Source organism: Theropithecus gelada, chromosome 4, assembly GCF_003255815.1.
Source record: "Theropithecus gelada isolate Dixy chromosome 4, Tgel_1.0, whole genome shotgun sequence".
NCBI classification, from domain to species: Eukaryota; Metazoa; Chordata; class Mammalia; order Primates; family Cercopithecidae; genus Theropithecus; species Theropithecus gelada.
In genome coordinates, this window is record NC_037671.1 from 31651862 (window position 1) to 31679687 (window position 27826).

At 44.0% G+C, this 27826-nt stretch overlaps 2 non-coding genes across 2 annotated transcripts; one reads left to right on the top strand and one right to left on the bottom strand.

Moving 5' to 3' along the window:
• Nucleotides 1–563: 563 nt before the first annotated feature.
• TRNAA-AGC lies at nucleotides 564–635 on the bottom strand. The gene has a single exon. It is a non-coding gene; the product is annotated as a tRNA-Ala (tRNA).
• A 14469-nt stretch (nucleotides 636–15104) lies between these two features.
• TRNAR-CCG lies at nucleotides 15105–15177 on the top strand. Its single transcript has one exon. It is a non-coding gene; the product is annotated as a tRNA-Arg (tRNA).
• Nucleotides 15178–27826: the final 12649 nt, after the last annotated feature.

Here is a 27826-nt window from a genome sequence, read left to right on the forward strand (position 1 = left end):
AAAATCGGAGGAACAAGAGACAACTGATGGGGGAAAAGAAAAACGGAGGAGATTGCGATGGGAAGAGTGGTGGGGAAATCCGTGGGACAGTTTTCTTATTCTCTGGGTCTGTCCCTTGACCAAGGATCAGCTCAAAAAAGAAGAGATCTGAAGAAAATTATCTGTGGTTTCTTTTCTGTCTTTTTCTTTCTTGCTTGCTCTTCCAGAATACTGGGAATTGTAACCAATGTGATTGGGCTTGTTAATTTGGTGCCTTGTTTGTTTTTCGGGTTTTGGAATTCTGAGCCAGTCTGTGCTTCCCCAGCCTCTTTCATTTTGTCTTTCGTCTCCTGACACAGCCACCGAGGATGGTGTCAAAGCCTTAGAGCAGAAATGAATCAATATTAAAAGCAAAACAGAGCTTGTTTTCCTTCGTTTCCATGTGAATTCGAAGAATTGATAGAGAATGGAAGTGCCACAAAACAAAATACAAAACAAAATTGAGGCGAGTCATAGACATGACAGACTTGGTTTTGCAAACAATGACACAACCAGGAGAGGAAAAAAGAAAAAGAAAAAAGCCCTGGAGGTGCCGGGGATTGAACCCGGGGCCTCGTGCATGCTAAGCACGCGCTCTACCACTGAGCTACACCCCCCTCACGCTTGTTTTGTGCCAAAATATTTCTATGACCTGTTCCTATTTTCGGGCGGGCTAAGCAGCTTTACTTCTTATTCGCTTTACTGCGTATTGTTTCCTGGCTACCTGAGAGAAGGAAAACTGAATATTATATCGAAAGTCCCGTGCTGGGCCTGGGATCTCCCACTGCAGGTCACCCTCTCGGACGCCAGCTCGACAGCCACCTGTCGGGGTTTATAAGGGAGCCGTCCTGCCTGGCTGCCCCCAGAGAAAGGTCTGTGATGGAGGGATCTCTGCCTTGAAAAGTTGCCAGGAAACTGCGAGCACAATGCAGGAAGATAAAAAGAAAGCCCTAAACTCCGCCGTGGGAATTTAGGTCCAAGTGGGAGAGAAGACAGGAGGCGAATTGCAGATCGGCTTGGGCCGGTCGTAGTTACTGCCCCTGCAGGTTCCCGCGCACAGCCTCTGGGTGGAGAACCTGCGCACGCTGAGTTTCGCGGGCTCTGAGGCTCGGGTGGTGAGTCGCGGAGATGCGTACTGGGAAGAGAAAGCAGCGAGAAGGACGCACCTGCGTTTATGGCGCCACCTCGCGGGGGGAATCCTCCACGGAATAAAAAGTATGCAGAAGCAAGGCGATTTATGACTGCCTAAACGCTTCGTGCTCCTGGAGAGTTCTTAGACCTCTCCACTCTTTGGCACACCGGCAGGCGCTTTCTGCCGTTTGCCAAACCTTGGTACGACAGTCAATCCAGAAATGAGCTTCTGGAGCAAATCCTAAATCCCTTTCTGTTTTCTTCTGATTTGCTGTCACCTTTAAGGGACCTGTTTCTCCTTGGAAACCTGAAAACAACATCTAGCCTATAGTACCTCCCCAGGTCCAGGGCTGGCCCTCCCGACCAGTCAGAGCCAGCTGGACTGTGCGCCTAGAGGTGGACAGACCGGGGAAACGGCATACTGTATACGTACAATGCATGGGCCACAGGCGACCCTATGACCCAGAGATTAAAGAGACTTAGACTAAGTCTTTTGACTGGGTTCAGGTCACACTACTGCCAAAACACGGCACCTCGGCATTTGAGAAAACAACAGAAGCAGAAACGTCTTTCTCTGGGCGGGCCGTGAAGCGGGCCATGAAAGCTAGCTGAGCTTCTCATTGAAGTAGGTGATAAGACTGTCATTTCAGAGGGGAGGAAATGTACCTGGAGGAAAGAAATGAAGACACAGAGATGCCAAGGGGAATCTGAATAAACAGGCTTTGCTAAGTTCATCCCAGTTTATAACCATTAGATCATACCCCCTTTTGTCCAATTATATTTCTATGGGACTATCCACTTCTTCATCAAACCTAAGCATAAAAATACAGAAAGTCCTCACTTATTGTCAGCTGGTTCTTGGAAACTATGACTCTAAGCAAAACAAAACCAATTTTACCATAGACTAGACTAATTGATACAACAAGAGTTAAGTTTCTATAGCAAATTTCAGGTCACAAAAACACCAAATTTCTAAATAAAGACTCTAAACACTTCTAATATTAAATATTGAAAAATATGTGAGCTACACATAAAGTTAAGATTAATAAAAACAAATAATATAATTATTGACCTATTTTTGGTGAATCAGTGACTGCAGTTCTAGAGGTGGTGGGTTAGATCAAGGAATAAATGTTTGCAAAACATCAGTTGTAGGGGGCAATTCCTACCAACACACAGTTCAAAAACAAGAATATGGCGGCTGGCTGATTGCTTTAGCACCATATCGTTTACTATAATGCATTTGTAGGATTATGGTATGCTTCCTGAATTTTGATTTTACAGTAACTTGTATTCATTCATGTATTTTTCAACCTACTTACACCAGTTCAAGGTCCTGGGTGGCTGAAGCCTAATTCCACTCCTCAGGAGGGAACCCACGGTGGACAGGTAGCCATTCCATCGTAGGGCTGGCTCATACACATAGGGCTGGCTCATGTTTTTCTGCCCTAGACCTTCCTATGAGTGCTTCTGGGACAACACTGCAGGAGTCCCCAGAGGTGAAAATTTACCCGGGAGAGTTAATAAAAACAAGTATCCCCAGGCCTTACCCCAGAGACTGAGATGCTGAGTGCTTTCAGAGTCTCCAGAAAAGGGCCCAGGAATCATTATGGGGTCACAGATGTCGCAGCCAGATCATCTTCACATCTGTGGACTCTAGTGTTATTTAATATTTCCCAGTTGAATTTGATACTCAGGCAAGTTTGAAAACCACTGGGCCTGAAAATCTAGCCACAACAACAGAAACTGAAACTAGGATCTGGGGAAAGTTAGCAAGGGGAGGAGAAAGACTGGAAAGTATTACAAGAAAAACTTGGGACTGTAACGTTTCCCCCAAACTGGGAAGGTCCCGGAAGACCAAAGACAGTCCAGCTTAATAAGCAGGTGAGTTTAGTAGGACTTAGATACAGGGTACTCCTGGGTGCAGCAGGACAGCTGTAGACATCCATGCTGCCTCCTGTCTTTAAACTGTTTTTCAGTTAATTTTCTGGCTTTTTGCCTACTGTGTTTGAGCAATGAGACTGTTTTTCTTGGGAGGTTCTCAGATACTGTCTGGGATGTTTGTTCTCAAGGACACCTGCTCCTCTGCTGGGCATCGTGGCCTTGGCTCACCACCGGGCCTTCAGGGTTCAGGGAGTAGACATACACTCTTAAGTAACATGGTAGGTGATCTGTCACACTACAGTCCACCCTGCCCCCCAGCTCTTACATTCTTTCTGCCAATCTTGTGCGAGACTCCCTGTGTAGGGTGCAAGGAAAGAACCATACAGGTCTATAACGTATAGCCGTGGCTTGTGCATACAGGCCACATCTACAGTATACGTAGCAGCACAAAAAGCAGAAGCTAACTACAATTATAATGTCTATTAGCAAAACATAATTCCCATAACTAGGGAAACTGTGTAACCAATTTGAAAATCATTAAAAGAAACCTAATTAGGTTATATCATAGATCTGAGTTGACAAATGGTTTAAAGTATCTGTGACATTATTCTCTAAATCAGGGAAATAGGTGCAACAGGTAGCACCTAGAAAGGCACATTTTGTGTCTTTGTCACGTTGGCGATTGAGCCTCTAAGTGGAGGCAATCCCTAGTGAGCCCAGGTTGCATTATCAGTGCTATTGTACACGTCACTCCAGTTCTGTCAGGAGAAAGGCAGAGTATTTTAAGGCATATCACTATTATTTGATAGGGAGAGGTATCTGACTGGTTGTTGACTGCTTCGGAAGTTGCAGCTCAGTCTAGAAAGACATTACCAGCTGCCATGAGTAGCAGAAACAACCTATGGGCACAAACACAGGTGGTTAGTAGGAACCCTCATGGGCGTATTCACTCCTGGCAACATTATTATCATTGTGTTTTCTCCCATTGGCACTATTAGGGATGCCACTGCGGGCTTCAGGCCTGGATTACGAAACCACACATGGCTTCTTTTCCAAGGACCAGCCATAATAGCGAATTGATAAGTTTCCAGCCTTGCCCATGCTATCCATACTATAATTACTCGAGCAGGTATGGGTGCTGCCATGTGTTGATAAAGTAAGTCTCTCGGAACTCTATCAAGGAGCACAGCTGGGACCACTGCCTCTATGGCAGTTATCACGGCACCCTCCAGTACTATAAAACTAATCCAGTATGGAGGCACATTCCAGCTCCGCTTCAGGTCCCTGTGGCCATCACTGCCTGGCAGATCCACAGGTGTTCTCAGGAACCTGTTTCGCCATCTGCCTCAGGAGCATGGCTCAGTGTCTTGGAGGTAACCCTGAGAGTTTGTGGGACATGTCTTACAGGCCTTGCCAACCATTTATGAGGAGTGATGTCATGTGTGCTAGTGGGTGACTCATTTAAAGTTTGTATGGCTTTAGGGAGATTCTTAGTCCAGGAACTTAAAGAGCCATCCTGAAACAGTGCACACATCTGGGTCTTTAACAGGCCATTCTTTCTGTAAGCCCTGCCTCTGTTGGATTGTGGTGGTAAGTGGAACTTCCAGTCTATGTTTTCTTCTTCTTTTTTTTTTTTTTTCTAAGAGAGAGTCTCGCTCTGTCGCCCAGGCTGGAATGTAATGGCGCAATCTCAGTTCACTGCAACCTCCGCCTCCCGGGTTGAAGCAATTCTCCCACCTCAGCCTCCCAAGTAGCTGGGACTACAGGCGTGCACCACCACGCCCGGCTAATTTTTGTATTTTTAGTAATGATGGGGTTTCACCACGTTGGCCAGACTGCTCTCAAACTCCTGACCTCAAGTGATCCGCCCGTCTCGGCCTCCCAAAGTGCTGGGATTACAGGCATGAGCCACTGTGCCCGGCCCAGTCTATGTTTTCTTTTGATGCCCAGTGTTGGATATCTTTGCTAGACCCATCAATGTATCAGGGCCTAGAAGATATTGGCGGGGTACCCTTATATATGGTGGTTGGCCTTATAGGTGGCTCCACTGCCATGTTGGCTCCCTCCCATAACTGAGACCAAAACCCTATAGGTACCATTCCCATTGGTTCTTTTGCCCCAAACCTAAATTCATCCCTGTGACATCTCTGGTGATTACTAATACAGCAATGGAGTCTCTAATGCTTGGGCTTGTTTCACCAATATTTTTGTTTTGTCAAATGCCTCTTGCTCTATTTATGTCATCTCATTTTTTACCTGTCTTTATTAGGGTAGATAATGGGTGGAGTATTTGTCACAGATGAGGAATGAATATCCTCCAGTAGCCAGTAAACCTAGGAAAATCTGGAGTTGCTCTACTGTCTGGAGAGCAGGCTACTGCGCTGTCTTATCAATGACAGCTTTGGGTATGTTTCACATCTTACCCAACCAGGTAACTCTCAGGAATTTGACAACCATGCCAAGCTTCTGTATCTTTTTGGGGTTGACTTCCTATCCCTCCTTCAGGCTGTCCAAAACAGTTTGTAGGGTAGTCTCCAAATCTGTAGGAGACTCTGAGGTTAGCATGTTATCATTAATATAGTGAAACAGGGAGACCAAGGCAGGCAAAAAGATTATAGACAGCTCCTGTGCAATCATACTGTGACAGATGGTGGGGCTTTGCAGGTGCCCTTGTGGCTGCACGTGGAAAGTCCATTCTTGGCCCTCCTAAGTGGAGGCAAACCGGTCTTGTGAATTTTCAGCTAAAGGAATATTGGAAAAGGTATTAATGAAGTCAGTCACAGCATGGATACTTCGCAGCTTCGGTACTGCTTGCTTTAGCAGTTGAGCAATATTGGATACAGCTGCATGTACAGGGCGTACCACTTCGTTCAGCTAGCGGTAATCCACCATCCTCTTCCCGGCATCACCTGGCTTCTTCACAGGCCACACAGGGCTGCTGTAGGGGCTCTGGGCCAGTCTGACTATTTGTACCTTATGCAGTTTCTGGATTATTTGGGTGATTTCAGAGAGTCACCCCGAGAGCAGGCAGTATTGTTTCATGTTCATTACCTGCAAGTATACAGGTGCCCATTTGGCTTGTTCCCTTTTTGCTTTTTTTTTTTGAGACGGAGTTTCGCTCTGTCGCCCAGGCTGGAGTGCAGTGGCCAGATCTCAGCTCACTACAAGCTCCGCCTCCCGGGTTTACGCCATTCTCCTGCCTCAGCCTCCCGAGTAGCTGGGACTACAGGCACCCGCCACCTCGCCCGGCTAGTTTTTTGTACTTTTTAGTAGAGACGGGGTTTCACCATATTAACCAGGATGGTCTCGATCTCCTGACCTCGTGATCCGCCCGTCTCGGCCTCCCAAAGTGCTGGGATTACAGGCTTGAGCCACCGCGCCCAGCCCCCTTTTTGCTTTTTGATTACTCTCTGGACCTGGTCCTTATTGTTATCCAGTTCACTGAGGTCTGCCAATGCTTCCCCCATATCACAGATTTCATTTCCCACTAAGAGGCTCAGAAGTGTGACCAATGCCCTATATTATAAATGCCATTTTTTAAACTTGGAAATGACCCAGACATTCAACAAGTACTTAAAACAATTTTAAGCTTTTAAACTACACAAAAAGTTCACCTGTAAGCATTTATCTCTTACATTTACTCAATTTATTCATTTTTAGCAGTTTACCTAGATTACTCATGGGAACGAAGACATTAAACAAAGTTACTCATCATTCTGAATTATTTTTCTGTTAAACTGTGAATGTCAGGTGTTCACCTAGGCAAGAACTTTAAACACATGGGCATTTTTGCCAATAACTCAGGAAGTTTAGCTGTTTTCACGGAGCTAACAATATTAAATTAGTCATACTTACCAAAAAAATCACACAAAGATTCTGTTTTTGGCTGGGTTTACAGACTTACGGCCTTTATGTCAAACCCTGACACCTTAAAATATCTAGCAGAGGCAAATGTAAAACTAATTGGTAAACTGAGACAAAAACGTATGCTGACAATTCTGAACACATTTCTATTTTTATTTTACCAATAATTTTAAAGCCAGATTATTTATTAAATATTACTAAATTCATATGAACTTGAAAAGCATTTGGACTTAATTTATGAGTACTCATTTATGTATAAGCCATTTGGTAGTATGCTAGGCATAACACATAATATACATACATACACATAAACACATTTAAGCATGTATATATACACACAAACCAATATCCAACAGCTTTTACTTGGAACCCTAGCCATGAGACAACATCATAAATTTATTATTTTACAAAAGATAGCTGGATCAGGCCGGGTACAGTGGCTCAAACCTGTAATCCTAGCACTTTGGGAGGCTGAGGCGGGAGGATCACCTGAGGTGAGGAGTTGGAGACCAGCCCGAGACCAGCCTGGCTAACGTGGTGAAACCCCGTTTCTACTAAAAATACAAAAAATTAGCTGGGAGTGGTGACACACTCCTGTAATCTCAGCTTCTCAGAGGCTCAGGTAGGAGAATCGCTTGAACTTGGGAGACGGAGGTTGCAGTGAGCTGAGATCTTACAATTGCACTCCAGATTGGGCAACAAGAGCAAAACTCCGTCTCAAAAAAAACAAAAAAAGCTGGATCCAAATTATTTTTCACAAAATTGAGACCTGTTCACATGACTAAACTTTGTTTGCACTGATAGGTAATCCAATAAAGACTGTGGAACAAAATTTTGGGTAAACCAGCTTCTATAGCAGTTTGATTTTTCTTTTTTTTTTCTTTTTTTTTTTTGAGACGGAGTCTCGCTCTGTCACCCAGGCTGGAGTGTGGTGGCCAGATCTCAGTTTACTGCAAGCTCCGCCTCCCGGGTTCACGCCATTCTCCTGCCTCAGCCTCCCGAGTAGCTGAGACTACAGGCGCCCGCCACCTCGCCCGGCTAGTTTTTTTTTGTATTTTTTTTTAGTAGAGACGGGGTTTCACCGTGTTAGCCAGGATGGTCTCGATCTCCTGACCTCGTGATCCACCCGTCTCGGCCTCCCAAAGTGCTGGGATTACAGGCTTGAGCCACCGCGCCCGGCCAGCAGTTCGATTTTTCAAATCCTCATTTATCCCATCCCCTTTTCTCTGCTGCAAATGAGTTTCATTGTTTACATTTTAGTAAGAACTGGCTATACTGTGAAGTAAAATCTCCAAGTGGCTTTGAATTAGTGAGTTTTATTTCAACACCAGTAGCTTAATAATGGCGTATTCTAATGTTGGGGTGATCACACCCAACACCAGGTCGTGGGGGCAACAAAGTCCGGCAGAGCCAAAGGAATGAGAAAAAACAGTTTGAGAGAGAAAGTGAGACCGGGGGCCATCGCAAGGGTGCATGCTGTGGAGTGTGGAGGCTCCAAAGGACCTGAGCTACGGGAGCCCACTCTATTTATTGGTGCTCAAACAAAGAAACAGGTAGTGAGGATGTGGGGGTTGAAAGGAAATGGTGTATCATGTGAATGAGAAACATATGGCTACTTGAGACAATGGGAGTGCTAGAAGCAAGGAGCCAGCAAGTCTAGCAGACATGCAAGCCCTGCCTCAGCTTCTCCCCCAACACTCAGCTTTTCTCCCAACATTTGAGGCAGGGCGCAGTGTCTCATACCTGTAATCGCAGCACTTTGGGAGGCCGAGGTGGGCGGATCACAAGGTCAGGAGTTTGAGACCAGCCTGGCCAATATGGTGAAACCCCATCTCTACTAAAAATACAAAACTTAGCTGGGCATGGTGGCAAGTGCCTGTAATCCCAGCTACTTGGGAGGTTGAGGCAGGAGAATAGCTTGAACTCAGGAGGCAGAGGCTGCAGTGAGCTGAGATCACTGCACTCCAGCCTGGGTGAAAGAGCAAGAATCTGTCTCTAAATAAATAAATAGCATATTCAAAATAGGCAGAAACAAAAAATAGAGAAATAGAGAGTTTTAGGAGACTCTTCTTAACTCTATAGTTGCAGCTTAACCATTTGAGATCTGAATTTTTTTGTTGTAATTTTCCCATCAGTTTAAAAAGGTGCACAAGAAAGGACCACACATAATAGGTAACCAGCTGGAGTCCTAAAAAAGCTGGCATTCCTTTGAATTTCTGCGGGCGTTTCTACCCTTTCTCCCGTTCCTGCTCTAATGCTTTCTCAGGGGCCAGCCTTATTGCAACAATAGCACATTTGCTATCCTTATCCTACTTCAATATCTTACCCTCTTGCAATATGCACTTAGTCCCTGCCACATTTTCTGAGTATCCCTATACTTGTGCAGCAGTCCACAAAGGTTGAGCGGTGGAGCAATTCCACCCCACCTGCATGTTGCTGACCACCCCAGGATTCCCCCTGCAGATGCCGTTTCCTGACTCATCCTTTGGTCTCTCAGCTCCTGTTTGTGAGGCCAATTGTTATGAGAAAACTTGGGACTATAACGTCCCCCTAAATTGGGAAGGAGCCGAGAGACCAAAGAATAACTCAGCTTGACAAGTAGATGAGTTTATTTAGGACTTACACACAGGGCACTCCTGGATGTAGCAGGACAGCTCTAGAGATCCATGCAGCCTCCTGTCTCTAAACGACTTTTTTTTTTTTTTTTTTAAACCAAGTCTCACTCTGTCTCCCAGGCTCCCAGTATAGTGCTGTCATCTCGGCTCACTGCAGCCTCCGCTTCCTTGGTTCAAGTGATTCTCCTGCCTCAGCCTCCTGAGTAGCTGGGATTACAGGCACCCACCACCCCGCCCTGGTAATATTTGTATTTTAGTAGAGACTGGGTTTCACTATGTTGGCCAGGCTGGTCTCAAACTCCTGGCCTCAAGCAATCCACCCACCTCGGCCTCCCAGAGTGCTGGGATTACAGGCGCGTGACACCGCACCCAGCCTCTAAACTGCTTTCAAACTTATTTTCAGGCTATTTGTCTACTGTGTTTGAGTGATGAGACTGTTTTTCTTAGTAGGTTCCTAGATACTCTCCTGGATGTTTGGGTTCTCAGGGACACCTACTCCTTGGCTGCGCACCATGGCCTTGGCTCACCACCTGGCTCTCAGGATTCAGGCAGTGGACATACATCCTTACATAATCTGGTGGGGGACTCATCACACTACAGAAAAGAAAAGAGGAAACCCATGAGCAGCAGACAGAAGAAGAGGTGAGAGGCAGTGTGCTGGGGAGTGGAGACTCAAGGATGCTCAGGATTTGGATGCTCAGATCTGAATGTGTCCCAGGCCCCCAGTGCATCTGTGCTTCCTCCAGGTACTACAGAAGAATGAATGCCCCTTATTCTAAAGTGAGGCAACAGAAGGTGTCAATCCTTCGAGTTCAGTTGTTCACAAAGCGTAGGTGCATCAGAATCATCTAGATGGCTTGTTGAAACATATATTGGGAACATCCATTGGAATTTCTGATTTAGTGGGCCTGGGGTAGGGCCCAAGAATTTGCAGTTCTAACAGGTTTCCAGATTATACTGATGGTGATCCGTGGACCAAATTCCAGAACCTCTTACAAGAGACCCGGCTTGTCTTGCCTGAGACTTTTGTGACTCACTGAGTCTCTGGATGGGCTCAGCATTTTCTCAGGTGCATCTCCTAAATTGTATGTTTGAAGTTCGTTAGTCACATACACCTGCTCTTTGAAACTGTCACAGGGAAGCCAACCCATCTGGTTGTCAGGGAGCAGTGGTAAATGCTCTCACAAGAGGCAAGCCTGCCTAGGGCTGGGCAGCTCCGGTTGCAGAAGGAAACACCAATTTAGCATGTTTGATTGCTTGCTTTTTTTGCCTGCTTATTTTTAGCACATCTAGTTGAGAATCCAAAACAACAAAATAATAAGACAGACCACAGTCAAATGTGTACACTTTACAAGATTCTCAAAACAACAACAACAACAAAGTTTCTGAGTTTAGGAATCTAAGTGGCCTCTACCAAGATCTGAAGTTCAAGTTCTGATCCCTGTGCACCCAAATTACATCTTTCTCCTCCAGGTAGAAAGCTATCAAAATCCAGCTTTTTCCTGGGCACGCTCTTTATAGCATATGCAGCTGGCTCTTCTGCTACTGTCACACTGCTATTGCATAAAAAGGAGTCTTGGCCGGGCGCAGTGGCTCACACCTGTAATCCCAGCACTTTGGGAGACTGAGGCGGGTGGATCTCCTGAGGTCAGGAGTTGGAGACCAGCCTAGCCAACATGGTGAAACCCTGTCTCTACTAAAAATACAAAAATTAGCCTGGTGTGGTGTGGCAGGCACCTGTAATCCCAGCTACTAGGGAGGCCAAGGCAGGAGAGTCGCTTGAACCTGGGAGGTGGAGGTTGCAGTGAGCCGAGATTGCACCATTGCACTCCAGCCTTAGCGACAAGAGCTAGACTCCAAAGAGCGATATTCCGTCTTAAAAAAAAAATAAGTCTCAAGGGCAGAACCATGAAAGAGCTAGAGTTGTCGTACAATTGGAGAGCTAATGATTCAACATTTTGTTAATCATTGACCTTGTTCTCTGTCCTACTCTAAGGAGGGCATAATGTGTGTCTCCTGCAATCGGTGGTGGGAACAATGTTTAAGGTCTAAACTAGCAGAGACTTTAGTGATAAAAAACAAAGAAGGAACCTATTTGAACTGGAAAAAGAAGGTGGATACTGCAGGATTCAGAGACTTTATGGATTTTAAAAGCAACAAAGATGGAACATGTCCTCAGGAAACACACACACACACAGGTAGTGTAAGAGATGTGGATGTTGCCTTTCACCAAACTATTAGATAGAGGAGAAGCAGGAATTATGCTTGTTTGTTTGTTTTTATTTGTGGAAGTAGGATGGTATCCAGAAGGGGATGAAGCTGTTTGGTTTTGGACAAGAATTTAAAATTCTTAAGGGCAACTTCATGGAAATGTCTGATAAACATGATCTGTGGATCAGCCATTGCACTCCAGCCTGGGCGACAGAGCGAGACTCCGTCTGAAAAAAACAAACAAAAAAATAAGTTGGTAAGGATGTATTTTTTTGTTCTATGTTCTGTTTCAACTTATGTAGATTATTGTAAATTGATGTAAACCACGTGAGAGGAAAAAGTGAATATAAAAATGCAAAGCCCTAACATTTGCTCACACACACACAAATCTTCTGAAATTTCATTATTTTCCCCTTTTCTCCCTTTCAAGACAGACCTATTATTATCTAGGGACAGTGAAAATGAGAAAAGGAGAATAAAAGGGAACAAAATGCAAGAAAAGAAGCTAAGCACATATTTCTGGATATATTTTCAGAAGACACAGGATGCAAAGTACAAATGGAAAAGAAAGTGGGGATGGAGCCAAAGTTGAGACAATAAAGGGGGCAGAAATAAAAGAAGGAAAATGGAGCCAGTCAGAAATTGCCCTTCTCTGAGCAGAAGAAACTGTAGAGAGTAGTTCTGAATGATAACCAGGTAAAGGAGAACAGAAATAGAGTGGGATGCAGGTTAGGAGGCTTAACATTTTCAGGTTAGCAAGGTAAGATTTAAAAGGAGAGGAAAAAAAATCTCCATGAACTCTCAGTTCTTATTTTTATTTTAGAATTTAAGCCCTATGAGAAAGATGACAATTGTAGTTTAGCTCACAAAGATCTCAAACCCTAATATTGTCACTATCCAGGATCTAAATCTTTTAGCTCTGTTGTGGCCTCTCTGGAGGAAGGATTAGGACCGTGAATCATGGTATCAGCCATAGCTGTCCTTGGGCAGTTCCAGAAGATGTCCTAAGCCCCAGGTGACCTGATTCCAATTCATTAAAAAGGTGAGTCACATATATTCTTTCAGCAGTAAGTGTCCCAATGCTGATGATTAAGATGAGAAAATACCTTCCAGTAGCTTAATTTTTTTTCAGTTTCAATACTTTCAATATATCCAGTTTCAATAATTGCATATAACTTCAAATGTTTGGCTTTAATTGAAAATGTTCACCAAACTTTGAAAATGGGGAGGAGGAGTTGCACTTATTGGAGTTCTATGTATGCTTATTGCATCACACACTTAGAATGTGTATTGTACAGTTTCGTTTCCAGTTATTTAAAGGGATTGAGAACTTCAAGACAATCTGAGTGGAGACTCTGACATATAAATACAGACTTACAGAATTGGGATCATACTGTATATGTTTTTGTTGTTTGCTTTATTCTCAACATTGTTTTCAGAACATCTTCCCATGTTATTAAAAATTATTTTAGAAAGGAGAATCCTCTTCAGTTTTTACATTTCATGGCATTATTTGTTCATCATGGCGATATTATGTTTTGTTAATGGTTGCTGCATAGACAGGGCGCGGTGGCTGGCCCTTGTAATCCTAGCACTTTGGAAGGCAGAGACGAGTGGGTCTCTTGAGTCCAGGAGTTCTAGACCAGCTTGGGCAATATGGCGAGACCCCGGCTCTACAAATACAAAAAAATTAGCTGGGCGTGGTGGCGCGCGCCTGTAGTCCCAGCTACTCAGGAGGCTGAGATGGGAGGATCCCTTGAGCCCGGGAGGTGGAGGCTGCAGTGAGCCGTTATAATGTCACTGCACTCCAGCCTGGGTGACGGAGTGAGACACTGTTTCAAAAAAAATAAAAATAAAAATAAAAAAATAATAATAATACTAGGCCGGACGCAGTGGCTCACACCGGTAATCCCAGCACTTTGGGAGGCCGAGGCGGGCGGATCACTTGAGGTCAGGAGTTCCATACCAGCCTGGCCCAACATAGTGAAATCCCGTCTTTACTAAAAATACAAAAATTAGCCGGGTGTGGTGGCGCACGCCTGTAGTCTCAGCCGCTCGTGAGGTTGAGGCAGGAGAATCGCTTCCGAGAGGCGGAGGTTGCAGTGAGCCGAGATCGCACCACTGCACTCCAGCTTGGGTGACAGAGCGAGACTCTGTCTCAAAAACAAAACAACAACAACAAAATAATAATAATAATTGCCGTATCGTTAGGCAATCTTTGCAGTTTTTACAGTAGAGATTAAGCTACCTTTCGAAAATGCAGTGGGACATTTTTGTTGCTTTTGTGCTCTGCAACAGTTTATGTAACCCTATATTGAAATAACAAGAAGCACACGGTATTATTCCAAATCTTGTACTCATGCTAGTTCATTTTCCATGCCACTCTGTGGCGTCTTCCTCCTCAGTGTCTCCGGGTTCCTGAGCAAAGCCCAAAGTAGGCACTCTAAAAATTTTGACTGAATATTCGGCGATAATTTGAGCTTTGTTTTCACCCCAAAGAAAATATTATAAAAGAAAACACTAGGAAAAATAGGAGAAGTTGATGGGAAAGATTCTCTTTGTTGAAACGAGTGTAGGGTTCAGGAAGGGAGAAATTTTGCTTTGATTTCATTGTGTTAGATAGAATAACATGTCATTTTGAAGGAACCAAAATTATACTGTGTATTGGACAGATTGGTGTTATAGTTCTACTTCAGGGTTGGACGTTTCATATCTTTCCTATCCCATCCACACTTCTGGTGACTGTGGGGTTCCCCCAAACACGCTATTGCTCTGTGGATTAATCCACAGCGAGCTGGTGACGCGTTCTTGTCAAGACCAAATCAAACCTGGGAAGTCTTCAAGTCAAGAATGGAAGTCACCAAGCTCCATTAAAATAAACAGTGTATGTGAACTGAATAACCTACTTTGTTCCGGCCTTACGCCAACCCTGCACTTCCAACAGAACCATCTTCGAAGCTTCCTGGCCATCACTGCCCCGCCTCCAACGTCGCCATCATTCCTTTCACACCCCCCCACTTCCCGAAAGTGCCTTCTGTGCGCTCTCTCAACCTCCTCTTGATTGTTTCCCCTATGGGTTGCAGCATCAATTCAGAACTGAAAATCTCCCTATCCCACATCTCGAAGTCATTAAAGATTTCAACAGGGTTCACATTGATGACCCATCTAACTGCTCGTCCTCTCACAGTTTCTGACAACTGTGTATTCGCTTTTGCAAGTTTTAGAGGGTGTTGTAAATAGTTTTTAGCTGTTAGTGAATTTTAATTTCAAACGAGGAACTTTTTATTAAGCTGGATCTTTGAAGTCAGCGCTTGAAAAGCCCCCTTCCCCACCATGTTACATTCTCTTTGTGTCTTATGTAAGTAACGGTCTTCGGCGGTTGGCCGCGTGGCCTAATGGATAAGGCGTCTGATTCCGGATCAGAAGATTGAGGGTTCGAGTCCCTTCGTGGTCGTCGTTTTTCGTTCGCTGGTCTGAAAGATGTTTATTGATTCAGAGCGTTTTCCCTCTTCTTGCTCCGGTCTGGCTGCCAATTAACAACTAAAGGTAGAAGTCTTATTTAAAGAGTATATACGGCGTGCCTGCCCTGCAACAAGTGCTTTAATAAAAGAACAAAGCAGAAATAGCACTTGGCCTCAAAGAGCTTACTTTCTACTGGACCTAACAGTTGAAATCAAGCAAACGCTGGGAAGAAAACAAAAACAAAAACAAAAAACTGGTTTCCACTCCTGTGAAAGAAGTAAGTAGGAGGATAAAATAAAAAATAAGGGATGGGGGCTTCTTTAGGAAGCATCCATCCTCCTGGAGGTACTGAAGAAATGCTATTTAGCTGGAAAATGAGTATTTTTCAGGCAGAAGGAATAGCATTTGTTAATTCGCTGAGAATCTGAAATCACTAAGTATTTGCCAAATTCAGGTTGCTGAACGCTTGTGTGTTTGTGTTTGGAGCTGGGGGTGGGTGGCGGGCGGGGGAAGGAGTGTAAATCACTACAGAGAAAATCAACAAAAAGAGATAAAGTGAGTTAAATTTCTGGGAACAAGCTCTCTCATAGAAATTCTGAGACTCTGAACATGATTTAAAATTAGTGTTCTCCAGATTTTCACTAGCTACCAAAAAAGGTAACTGTCATCACCAGGCAAATCGTCATCACTTAAGCCTAAAGGCAGAAACCACCAAAAGCTTTAATCCAAACTGAGCCGTCCTCTAGTGCAACCTGTATTAGGGTAGTCATGATAGGTTCAATTTTTGCAAGCGGGCCAGTGCCATAAATTGACCTGAACATTACTACAAAGAAAGCACAGTGAGCGCAGGATCAAGCAAGTTTTCATCATTTTTAACTGAGCTCCAGTCGCTTCTTGAGGAAAAGGAAGCTAAAATTGATTCTCAAGAACATTTGTTTCTGTGAGAATACGTGGTAACTGAAAAAGAATTCTTTAAAAAGAAACAATGCAATTCCCAGATTTAACACCAACGCCAGTTAACATTTACCGAATGCATACACTGTGGCTGCACTATTCCAACTATGAGAAATGTATTAATAGTCTTATTTTACAGATGTAGAAACTGACACCTAGAAGGGTATAATACATTGCCCAACACAACTAATAAAGAGTAAAGCTGGAAACTTAACCAAAATATGTTATTTCTGGAGCACAAGTCTTAATGTTTAAAACAACTTTTTGTTGTTTAATGGCATGATGCAGTGTGGTAAAATATATATAACATAAAATGTCACTTTAACTTTTTTTTTTTTTTTTTTTTTTTTTTTTTTTTTTTTTTTGAGACAGAGTCTTGCTCTGTGGCCAGGCTGGAGTGCAGTGGCGCGATCTCGGCTATCTCGGCTATCTCGGCTTATTGCAACCTCTGCCTCCTGGGTTCAAGCGATTCTCCTGCCTCAGTCTCCCGAGTAGCTGGGAGTACAGGCGCGTGCCACCACGCCCAGCTAATTTTTTGTATTTTTAGTAGAGACGGGGTTTCACTGTGTTAGCCAGGAAGGTCCCCATCTCCTGACCTCGTGATCCACCCGCCTCGGCCCCCCAAAGTGCTGGGATTACAGGCGTGAGCCACTGAGCCCGGCGCTTGTTTTGGTATTTTAAAGAAACAGGGTCTCATTCTCATCGCAGTCTCAAACACCTGGGCTCAAAGGATCCTCCTGCCTCAGCCTCCCGTGTAACTAAGACTAGTCATGTGTCACAACACATGGCTAATTTTTAATTTTTTGTAGAGATGTAGGGGGCAGCGTGGTCTCACCATGTTACCCAAGCTGGTTTTGAACTCCTGGTCTCAAGCAATCCTCCCGCCTTGACCTCCCAAAGTGCTTGGATTACAGGCATGAGCCACAGCCCCTCACTTTTTCTTTTTGAAATCGCCTATTCTAGATATTTCATATAAGTGGAGTTATACAGTACTTGTCTTTTTGTATCTGGCCCATTTCATCACTAAACAAAATGTTTTCAAGATTCATCCATCTCACAGCATGTACCAGCATATCTCTCATATATATATATATATATATATTTTTTTTTTTTTTTTTTTTTTTTTTTGAGACGGAGTCTCGCTCTGCCGCCCAGGCTGGAGTACAGTGGCCAGATCTCAGCTCACTGCAAGCTCCGCCTCCCGGGTTCACGCCATTCTCCTGCCTCAGCCTCCCGAGTAGCTGGGACTACAGGCGCCCGCCATCTCGCCCGGCTAGTTTTTTGTATTTTTTAGTAGAGACGGGGTTTCACCGTGTTCGCCAGGATGGTCTTGATCTCCTGACCTCGTGATCCACCCGTCTCGGCCTCCCAAAGTGCTGGGATTACAGGCTTGAGCCACCGCGCCCGGCCCTTTTTTTTTTTTTTTGACGGAGTCTCACTCTGTCGTCAGGCTGGAGTGCAGGGACACGATCTGGGCTCGCTGCAACCTCTGCCTCCTGAGTTCAAGTGATCCTCCTGCCTCAGCCTCCTGAGTAGCTGGGACTGCAGGCACTTGCCAACACACCCAGCTAATTTTTGTATTTTTAGTAGAGGCGGGGATTCACCATTTTGGCCAGGATGGTCTCGATCTCTTGACCTTGTGATCCGCCCGCCTCAGCCTCCCAAAGTGCTAGGATTATAGGTGTGAGCCACTGCGCCCGGCTTTATTTTTTATTTTTTATATTCTGATGCCTATTCTGCTTACGCATTTTTGTTTATTTTTATTTATTTTGCTTCTCTGCTCATCTGTCGATGGCTGGATTCCCCTTTTAGCTATTCTGAATAATGCTGCAATGAAACTGGATTACAAGTATCTGTTTGAGTCTCTACACCTAGGACTAGAATTGCTGAGGCATAGGCTAAATCCATGTTTAGCTTGTTAGGAACCACCAAACTGGTTTCCACGGTGGCTTTATCGTTTTACATTCTCACCAACAATGCATGAAAGTTCCATTTTATCCACATCTTCACCAACACTTTTCATTTGCCATTTTCCTGATTCTAGCCATCCAAGAAAGTTTGAAATGGTACCCCATTTTGGTTTGGATTTGCATTTACCTAGTGAATAAAGACACTGAGTACTTTCCATGTGCTTATTGGCTATTTATATATTTTCTTTGGAGAGGTGTCTATTTGATTTCTTTGTGCATATTTTTAATTGGGTTGTCTTTTTGTTTTTGAGTTGTATTAAGGTTTGGTTTGTGGTTTTTGTTTTGTTTTGTTTTGTTTTTTTGGGGGGGGGTGTATCTGGATGTTAGACCCTTATCAAATATGTGATTTGTAAATATTTTCACCAATTCTATATGCTCTTTTTTCACTGTCTAAATAATGTCCTTATTTAGATAGCACAAAAGTTTTTAATGTTGATGACATACCATTTATCATCTATTTGTTTGTCTTTGAGATGGAGCTCACTCTGTTGCCCAGGCTGGAATGCAGTGGCACGATCTAGGCTCACTGCAACCTCTGCCTCCAGGTTCAAGCAATTCTCCTGCCTCATCCTGGGACTACCGGTGTGTGCTACCACACTGCCTAAAGTGCTGAGATGATGAGTGTGAGCCACCGTGCCTGGCCTATTTCTTTGTTTGGTTGCCTGGGCTTTTGGTGTCATATAAAATAACCCATTGTCAAATCCAAAGATATGAAGTTTTTTTGTTTCTTTTTTTTTTGAGGCGGAATCTTGCTCTGTTGCCCAGGCTGGAGTGCAGTGGCACAGTCTCAGCTCACTGCAACCTCCACCTCCCGGGTTCAAGCATTTCTCCTGCCTCAGCCTCCTGAGTCGCTGGGACTACAGGCACGCGTCATCACGCCCGGCTAATTTTTTGGTTTTTAAGTAGAGACGGGGTTTCACCGTGTTAGCCAGGATGGTCTCAATCTCCTGATCTTGTGATCTGCCTGCCTCGGCCTCCCAAAGTGTTGGGATCGCAGGTGTGAGCCACCGTTCCCGGCTGCACGAAGATTTCTCTCTGTTTCTTCTAAGAGTTTTCTTCTAATGGTTGTAGCTCTTATATTTATACTATATACTACAATATATACTATAATGTTTATAATGTCTGAACCCCTCCCATAAAAATGAAAGTGCCATACCCCAGTCATTGTGAGAACCGTAAATGTCCCCAAATATATACTAGTAGGTAGCAATGCCTTGGCTAAAGACTACTGCATATTAGTACAGATAAAGAATTAGCACAGATACATTTTATTCAGTGCCCAAATAAAGTATTTTGGGGCTCAAGTTGGGCCAGGCATGGTGGCTAACGCCTGTAATCCCAGCACCCTGGGAGGCCGAGGTGGATGGATCACGAGGTCAGGAGATCATGACCATTCTGGCTAACACGGTGAAACCCTCGTCTCCACTAAAAATACAAAAATTAGCCAGGCGTAGTGGCGGGCGCCTCTAGTCCCAGCTACCTGGGAGACTGAGGCAGGGAGGGGGAGGTTGCAGTGAGCTGAGATCTTGCCATTGCACTCCAGCCTGGGCGACAGAATGAGACTCCATCTCAGGAAAAAAAAAAAAAAGGCTCAAGCGTTTTACTCCACAGTTTTCCTTTAATGAAAAGCTGATTCCTTTTTTGAAGAGAACATATTTTTTATCTCAGAGTTTCCTTTTAAAAGAAGCAGCATATGTTAGTTTGTTTTCACAGTAAGTGAAGATAGGCCATGTCACAAATAAACAGGGAACAACAGTCGACTGTATCTCATAGACAAAGGAAACCTTGAGAAGTTTAACACTGTATCATAGTTTTAGACAGAACACAATAATTACATTGTTAGAACAAAGTACTAAAAGAACTGATGTTACTTTTTTTTCTTTATTTAAGAGCATAACTTAACAATAGTCCCACTTGGTCAGGCCTATGTTCCCCCCCAGTCTATTACTGTATGATTCTAAAGCAGTGGGAGGAAGCAATGCCCTCCTACATATCAACTCACGAATTACACATACATCTTCAAAAGTTCAGAGGTTTCCATTTTAACCATCTCATCAATGTTTCTACGTAAGTTTAAAATATTTTTATTTTCACTTTATGCCACTTCTTTTTTTTTTTTTTTGAGACGGAGTCTTGCTCTGTCGCCCAGGCTGGAGTGCAGGGGCCGGATCTCAGCTCACTGCAAGCTCCGCCTCCCAGGTTTACGCCATTCTGCCTCAGCCTCCCAAGTAGCTGGGACTACAGGCGCCCGCCACCTCGCCCGGCTAGTTTTTTGTACTTTTTTTTTTTTTTTGAGACGGAGTCGCGCTCCGTCGCCCAGGCTGGAGTGCAGTGGCGCGATCTCGGCTCACTGCAAGCTCCGCCTCCCGGGTTCCCGCCATTCTCCTGCCTCAGCCTCCCGAGTAGCTGGGACTACAGGGGCCCGCCACCTCGCCCGGCTAGTTTTTTTCTATTTTTTAATAGAGACGGGGTTTCACCGTGTTAGCCAGGATGGTCTCGATCTGCTGACCTCGTGATCCGCCCGTCTCAGCCTCCCAAAGTGCTGGGATTACAGGCTTGAGCCACCGCGCCCGGCCCTGTACTTTTTTTTTTAGTAGAGACGGGGTTGCACCGTGTTAGCCAGAATGGTCTCGATCTCCGGACCTCGTGATCCGCCCGTCTCGGCCTCCCAAAGTGCTGGGATTACAGGCTTGAGCCACCGCGCCCGGCCTATGCCACTTCTTAAAACTGAATTTCAGCAAGTACACTATGTAAGTCCAGGATTTCTAATTCTATTTTTTTAATTTAATTCATTTCAATAAACATTTATGGAATGCAAATGCCAATCATTATGCCAGCTACATGCATGCAAATATGAGGAAGAACTGTCCGGTTCCCTTTCTCTCAATTTGTACCAGCAGCACTAGATCTTTGTGACAGTCTGGGAATAGGACTACACATAGTGCTCCAGGTTTTGAACAAAGACAAGAAACCAATTTATTTCTTTTTTCATTTTTATTTTATTTTTAGTTTTAGTTTTTTGAGGAGGGGTCTCACTCTGTTGCCCAGGCTAGAGTGCAGTGGCATGAACATAGCTCACTGCAACCTGTTCCTCCTGGGCTCAAGTGATTCTCCCACTTCAGCCTCCCAAGTAGCAAGGATTACAGGCCTGCGCCACCACGCCTAGCTAATTTATTTTTCGTAGAGACAAGGGTTGTTGCCCAGACTGGTCTCGAACTCTTGGACTCAAGTGATCCTCCTGCCTCAGCCTCCCAAAATGCTGGGATTACAAGTGTGAACCACTGCACCCAGCCAATAATTGATTTCTTAATACCTTTCAAGTAATACCCAGTATTTTATAAGCCTTTCTGGATATAGTGAGCATCTTTTCCTGAAAGAGAGAGCAGGGAATCACAAATATTACAAAGCTCTGTTTACAAAGGAAGTCTCAGAAGTAAGTGACCATTTTGCCTACCCTCTGAATATCAAAGTTTACAAATATCTGCAGGCTTAGACAAAATACTCTTCGTTTCCCACCTAAGAGTCAGGAATTTAGAACTGGTCACTGGGTGAGACTGACCCTTTCCTTAAGGAGGATAATGACTGAAAACATTTATTTCTGCTAAAACAAGTTCTAGCCAACTCATTTCCTGGGCATGCTCTTGACAAATTTGCTAATATTAAGTGAGGCAAAAAGCTGCCATTCAAACATTTCAAAATCGTTATATTCAAGATATTTCCCTTCCATATCTACTCTCTAAAGGTCAATTACTAGAGAAACCCAAAGTTTTACACACATTCATCAGAGCTATAAATCTTTTTTCTCTGATATGGGTTTTCTTTTTAATGTCTAAAAAGGTTCTAATGGGAAATAAGACCTTCATTTTGAGTAAAGCATTTTCCATGTTCAGGGCAATGATGAAGTCTTTCCCCTGTATGAATTTTGGGATAGTTAATGAAGTGCGAGCTCTCAATGCAGGCTTTCCCAAATACTTAACTTTTTTTTTTTTTGAGACAGAGTCTCACTCTGTCGCCCAGGCTAGAGTGCAGTGGCCCGATCTCTCTCGCCTCACTGCAAGCTCTGCTTCCTGGGTTTACGCCGTTCTCCTGCCTCAGCCTCCCGAGTAGCTGGGACTACAGGCGCCCGCCACCTCGCCCAGCTAATTTTTTGTACTTTTTTTTAGCAGAGACAGGGTTTCACCGTGTTAGCCAGGATAGTCTCGATCTCCTGACCTCGTGATCTGCCCGCCTTGGCCTCCCGAAGTGCTGGGATTACAAGCATGAGCCACCGCACCCAGCCCAAATACTTTACTTTTATAAGGTTTCTTTCTTGTGCGCAGTCTCTCATATGATGTCAGACCTGCATTGTGACTAAAGCTTTCTCCACATTCCTTAAAGTGATAAGGTTTCTCTCCGTGTGTACTCTATGATGCTTGAGTGGGCTCTGATTAAAAGCTTTCCTACGAATAAGATATTTGTAGGGTTTTTCTCCAGTATGTATTCTCTGATGTTTGAGATGGTCAGAATTCTGAAGGTCTTATTCCACTCATTATGCTTGTGGATTTTCCCTCCAGTATGAAGCCTCTGATGTTCACTAAGATCTGAGCTTCAAATGAAAGTCTTGCCACACTGATCACATTCGTAGGGTCTGTGAAAAGTACAGCTTTTATAATGCAGGCTTTCACAGTGAAGTCCCTTCTATGCTCATCACACTTACAAGGGTTCTCCCCAGTGTGGATCTTCTGGAGATAGAGGCTGGTGTTCCCACTGAAGGCTTGCCACAAACTTTGTATTTACAGGGTCTTTCTCCAGTGTGGATCATTTGCTGTTGAATAAGATTTGATTTCTTAGTGAAGAACTTTTTACATTCATCACATTTATAACCCCTCTTTCCCATAAGTATTTTGTTCAGTACAGTTTTCATGACTTCTCTATGATCTCTTTTTCCTGGAGTGAAAATGTTCTCTGTCTCACCAACAAAGAATTTTCTTAGTGCCTCTCATACCTGCCCTCAGGGTCACAAATGTTTTCAATTGTAGAATTTAAGGGATCATCACTTTTCCATCTTCCCAGGAACAGTGAGTGAGATGTTACTTCTTCAGTACTTTTTGGAACTCTGAAGTCATGCTTACATTTCCAAACCTATACTCAGGCCAGGCATGGTGGCTCATACCTGCAATCCCAGCATTTTGGGAGACTGAGATGAGAGTATCACTTGAGCCCAGGAGGATCACTTGAGACCAAGCTAGGCAACATCTTGAGACCCCATCTCTATAAAGTAAAAATAAAAAAATTAGCTGGGCATGGTGGTGTGTGTCTGTAGTCCCAGCTACTCAGGAGGCTGAGATGGGAGGATTGCTTGAACCCAAGAGGTCAAGGCTGCAGTGATTGTGCTATTGCACTCCAGCCTGTGCAACAGAGCAAGACTGTCTCAAAAATAATAAATAAACCTACACTCACCTAACATGGTGAAACCTCATCTCTACTAAGAATACAAAAAATAAGCCGGGTGTGGTGGCACACGCCTGTAGTCCCAGCTACTCGGAAGTCTGAGGCAGGAGAATTGCTTGAACCTGGGAGGTGGAGGTTGCAGTGAGCCAAGATCACCCCACTGCACTCCAACCTGGTGACAGGAAGAAAGAAGGAGGAGAAGGAGTAATATTAGCTTTGAGTTTTATGCAAGTCACTATAGTGACAGTGTGGAAGATGGTCTTCAGGGAGAAATGGACAAGACTGGCCGTGCCCAGTGGCTCACGCCTGTAATCCCAGCCCTTTGGAGGCCGAGGCAGGTAAATCTCTTGCTGTCAGGAGCTCAAGACATGCCTGGCCAACATTGTGAAAACCCGTCTCTACTAAAAATACAATTATCCGGGCATGGTGGCACGGGCCTTCCAGGTACTTGGAAGACTGAGGCGGGAGAATCATTTGAACCGGGGAGGCAGAGGTTGCAGAGAGCTGAGATCGTGCCACTGCACTCCTGGGATGGATGGATGGATTGATTGATTTAGAGAAAAGGTCTCTGTTGCCCAGGCTGGAGTGCAGTGGTGTGATCTTGGCTCACAGCAACTTCTACCTCCTGGGTTTAAGTGATTCTCCCACCTCCACCCCCCGAGTAGCTGGTACTGCAGGCACACACCATCACACCTGGCTAATTTTTGTATTTTTTGGTAGAGAGGGGGTTTCACCATGTTGACCAGGCTGGTCTCAAACTCCTGACCTCGAGTGATTTACCCACCTCAGCCTCCCAAAGTGGTGATCCTGGGTTTTAAGCAGAATAGGGGACATACCACTACCCACTTATTGAATGTATTCTAAATAAGTTTTCTTATCCTAAATTATTTTATATTCCAATATTGGAATCGTCTGAGTCCAGGGTGGTCAAGGCTGCAGTGAGCTATGATTGTGCCACTGCATTCCAGCCTGAGTGACAGAGTGAGACCCTGTATTAAAAAAAAGAAAGGAAGGAAGAAAGAGAGAGAGAGAGAGAGAAAGAAAGAAGAAAGAGGGAAAGAAAGAAAAAAGAAAGAAAGGAAAGAGAGAGAAAGAGAAAGAAAGAAAGAAAAGAAAGAAAAAGAAAGAAAAAGAAAGAAAGAGAAAGAAAGAGAGAAAGAAAGAAAGAAAGAAAGAAAGAAAGAAAGAAAGAAAGAAAGAAAGAAAGAAAGAAAGAAAGAAAGAAAAGAAAGAGAGAGAGAAAGAGAGAAAGAAAGAAACGATAGAAAATGGTTGCCTGCAGGTTGGGGGAGGTTGGGAGATAGGGAGTGACTGCTAAGGAGTTTTTTTTTTTTTTACTTTGAGGTGATAAAAATGTTCTAACTCTGATGGTGATAATGTTTGTACAACTCTGAATATTGTAAAAGTGATTGAATTGAATGGTGTGTAAATTATATCTCAATAAAGCTGGTAAAAATTTAGTGATTCAATAAAATCCCTTATTTGTTCAATGTACAGTATTCTGTCAGTTGAGACAAAAGTTACATTCGAATTTAGATTTAGATTTTATATCTTCAGCTTCTATCTAGAAAGAAAAGGCATTCACTAGTAATTATTAGGATGATTGTTCATTGTTATGTACATATAACTTCAGTGACTCATCTGATAGTCCTTTAACAGACAGGAGTACTAGTGTAGTTACTTTGTTTTTATGTAACCAGGTAGGTCTTATGTTATATCTTATTTGTCTGAATGAAAGATTATTGAGTCTTTAGCAGGGGAAAAGAGATAATCTCTGCACTGAAGATTATTTTAATGAGTGGTATCAAGTAATGATATACACAAAATGGGAAATAATCTTGGCCTTAATGAAGCATGTATTCTATATGTAGAATATAGAATACATGGCTTCTGTAAACAAAAGTTTCCAATATTGGAATATAAAAAAATTTAGGAAAAGAAAACTTATTTAGAATACATTCGATGAGAGAGTAGTGGTATGTCCCCTATTCTGCTTAAAACCCAGGATCACCACTTTGGGAGGCTGAGTGGGCGAATCACTCCAGGTTAGGAGTTCGAGACCAGCCTGGTCAACATGATGAAACCCCATCTCTACCAAAAAATACAAAAATTAGCCAGGTGTGGTGGTGCGCACCTGTAGTCCCAGCTATTCGGGAGTCTGAGGCAGGAGAATCCCTTGAACCTGCAAGGCAGTGGTTGCAGTGAGCCAAGACCGTGCCATTGCACTTTAGCCTGGGTGACAGAGCAAGACTGTCTCAAGAAAGAAAGAGAGAAAGAGAGAGAGAGAAAGAAAGAGAGAGAGAAGGAAGGAAGGAGGGAAGAAAGGGAGGGAAAGAGAGGGAAGGAAGGAAGGAAAGAAGGAAGGAAGGAAGGAAAGAAGGAAGGAAGGAAGGAAGGAAGGAAGGAAATGCAATTTAATTCAGTTCAACTGTAGTTGAGCATTTGGGGTGGGGTGCGGGGTTGGGGTGAGGGGTTGGAGACAAGCCCAGGCTGGTCTTGAACTCTCGGCCTCATGTGATCCTCTCTCCTCAGCCTCACCCAAGTGCTAGGATGATAGGTGTAAACCACCGTGCCCAGCAGGACGGTCAAGAAAATTGAAACTGGAAAGTACCTTGGCCTTTTACCCCAAATCTACACAATTTTACACAGTGGCAGTGCTTTTTCCTCTAACCCTGTAATAGAATTCTGCAGGAGAATTATTTCAGGGAGTTCACCTTTTGTTTTATTATAGAGTTAAGTAACATTGGGAGGTTGGGGTGATTTTGGAAGCTTCTGGAAATAAAGGGGGGTTTAACAGACATTAACTTCATCCCGCCTTGCAGATAAATGCCATTTTACTTTGAAAAGCAGTAGGTGGGGGTGGGGGGCGAGAAATAGGAAATTCCATCAGTTTTGTAAAAACTTTTAGAGGATAATGTACTCTGTTCCATGAAAGAATCAGAAATGTGAGCAATGCAGGGAGAAGCAGGGTAAATCCAGACACACATGATGGGTTCCAGATGAGAAACCATTATCTTCCATAGCAAATTCTGAAATGAATTTAAAATCTCCTATTACATAGTCTGCAGTTTACCTTGTTTTCTTGTTGGAGAAAGTGGTTTTGTGGAGTCCAAGTGTGCAGAGGGCACCTAGGATTCCAGAGTTAATGGGACTGGAGGGAAAAAAGCATAACCTGACCCAGATTCTGCTGCTCACCGCTCCAAAGCCAAATATTAGAGGGGAGGTTTGGTGGGAGGAAAAGCAGCTTTTAATCTGAAATCCAGCAAATTGAGAAGATGGAACACTAGTGTTCTACAGTACCACCTTAAATTTTAAAATTTACCATAGGGTGTTGTAGCGGACGAGCTGCAGACAAAACTCCTCAGATACCGGATTAAAGAAGGAAGAGGTTTTTTATTTGGCTGGGAGCGTCGGCAGACTCGCGTCTTAAGAGCCGAGCTCCCCAATAAAGAAATACTTGGCCTTTTTAAAGGCTTACAACTTTAAGGAGTCCATGTGAAAGGGTCATGATAAATCGAGCAAGCATGGGAAACGTGACTGGGGGCTACATGCATCAGCTAACAGAACAGAAAGTTTTACAATGCTTTTTTCATACAGTGTTTGGAATTTACAGATAACACAAGTAGTTTAGGCCAGGGGTTGATGTTATTACTTTGTTTAACTCCTAGGGCCGGGTGGTGGTGCCAAGGTTGTCTGGCTATTTATCTTACTTTTGTTTCTCTCTCTCTTTTCTCCTGTCTTTGAACTAGGCAAGGTGAGGGGAGGAGGGCAGCAGGAGTAATAGTGGTCTCCTCCCTTAGTGTTTGTTTGTTTGTTTGTGACAGTCTCACTCTGTTGCCCAGGCTGGAGGCCAGTGGCGCAATCTTGGCTCACTGCAACGTCTGCCTCCTGGGTTCAAGTGATTCTCCTGCCTCAGCCTCCTGAGTAGCTGGGATTACAGGCATCTGCTACCACACCCAGCTAATTTTTGTATTTTTAGTAGAGACAGGGTTTCACCATGTTGGCCAGGCTGGTCTTGAACTCCTGACCTCAAGTGATTCACCCACCTCAGCCTCCCAAAATGCTGGGATTACAGGCGAGAGCCCCAACTCCCAGCCTACCATAGGGTTTTTAAATTGACGTTTAATATGCGAGGTATGCGGAAGTGGCACAGGGTGCAGGGTCTGTTTCTTGTTCACATGGCTGTCTTGGATAGTTGCCTGTCCAGAGGCCTGGTTGGCTTTATCTTGACTTTGGCCAGATGGTGAGGATAATTGTTTGAGACTCCCGCCAAGTGGGAGGATTCTG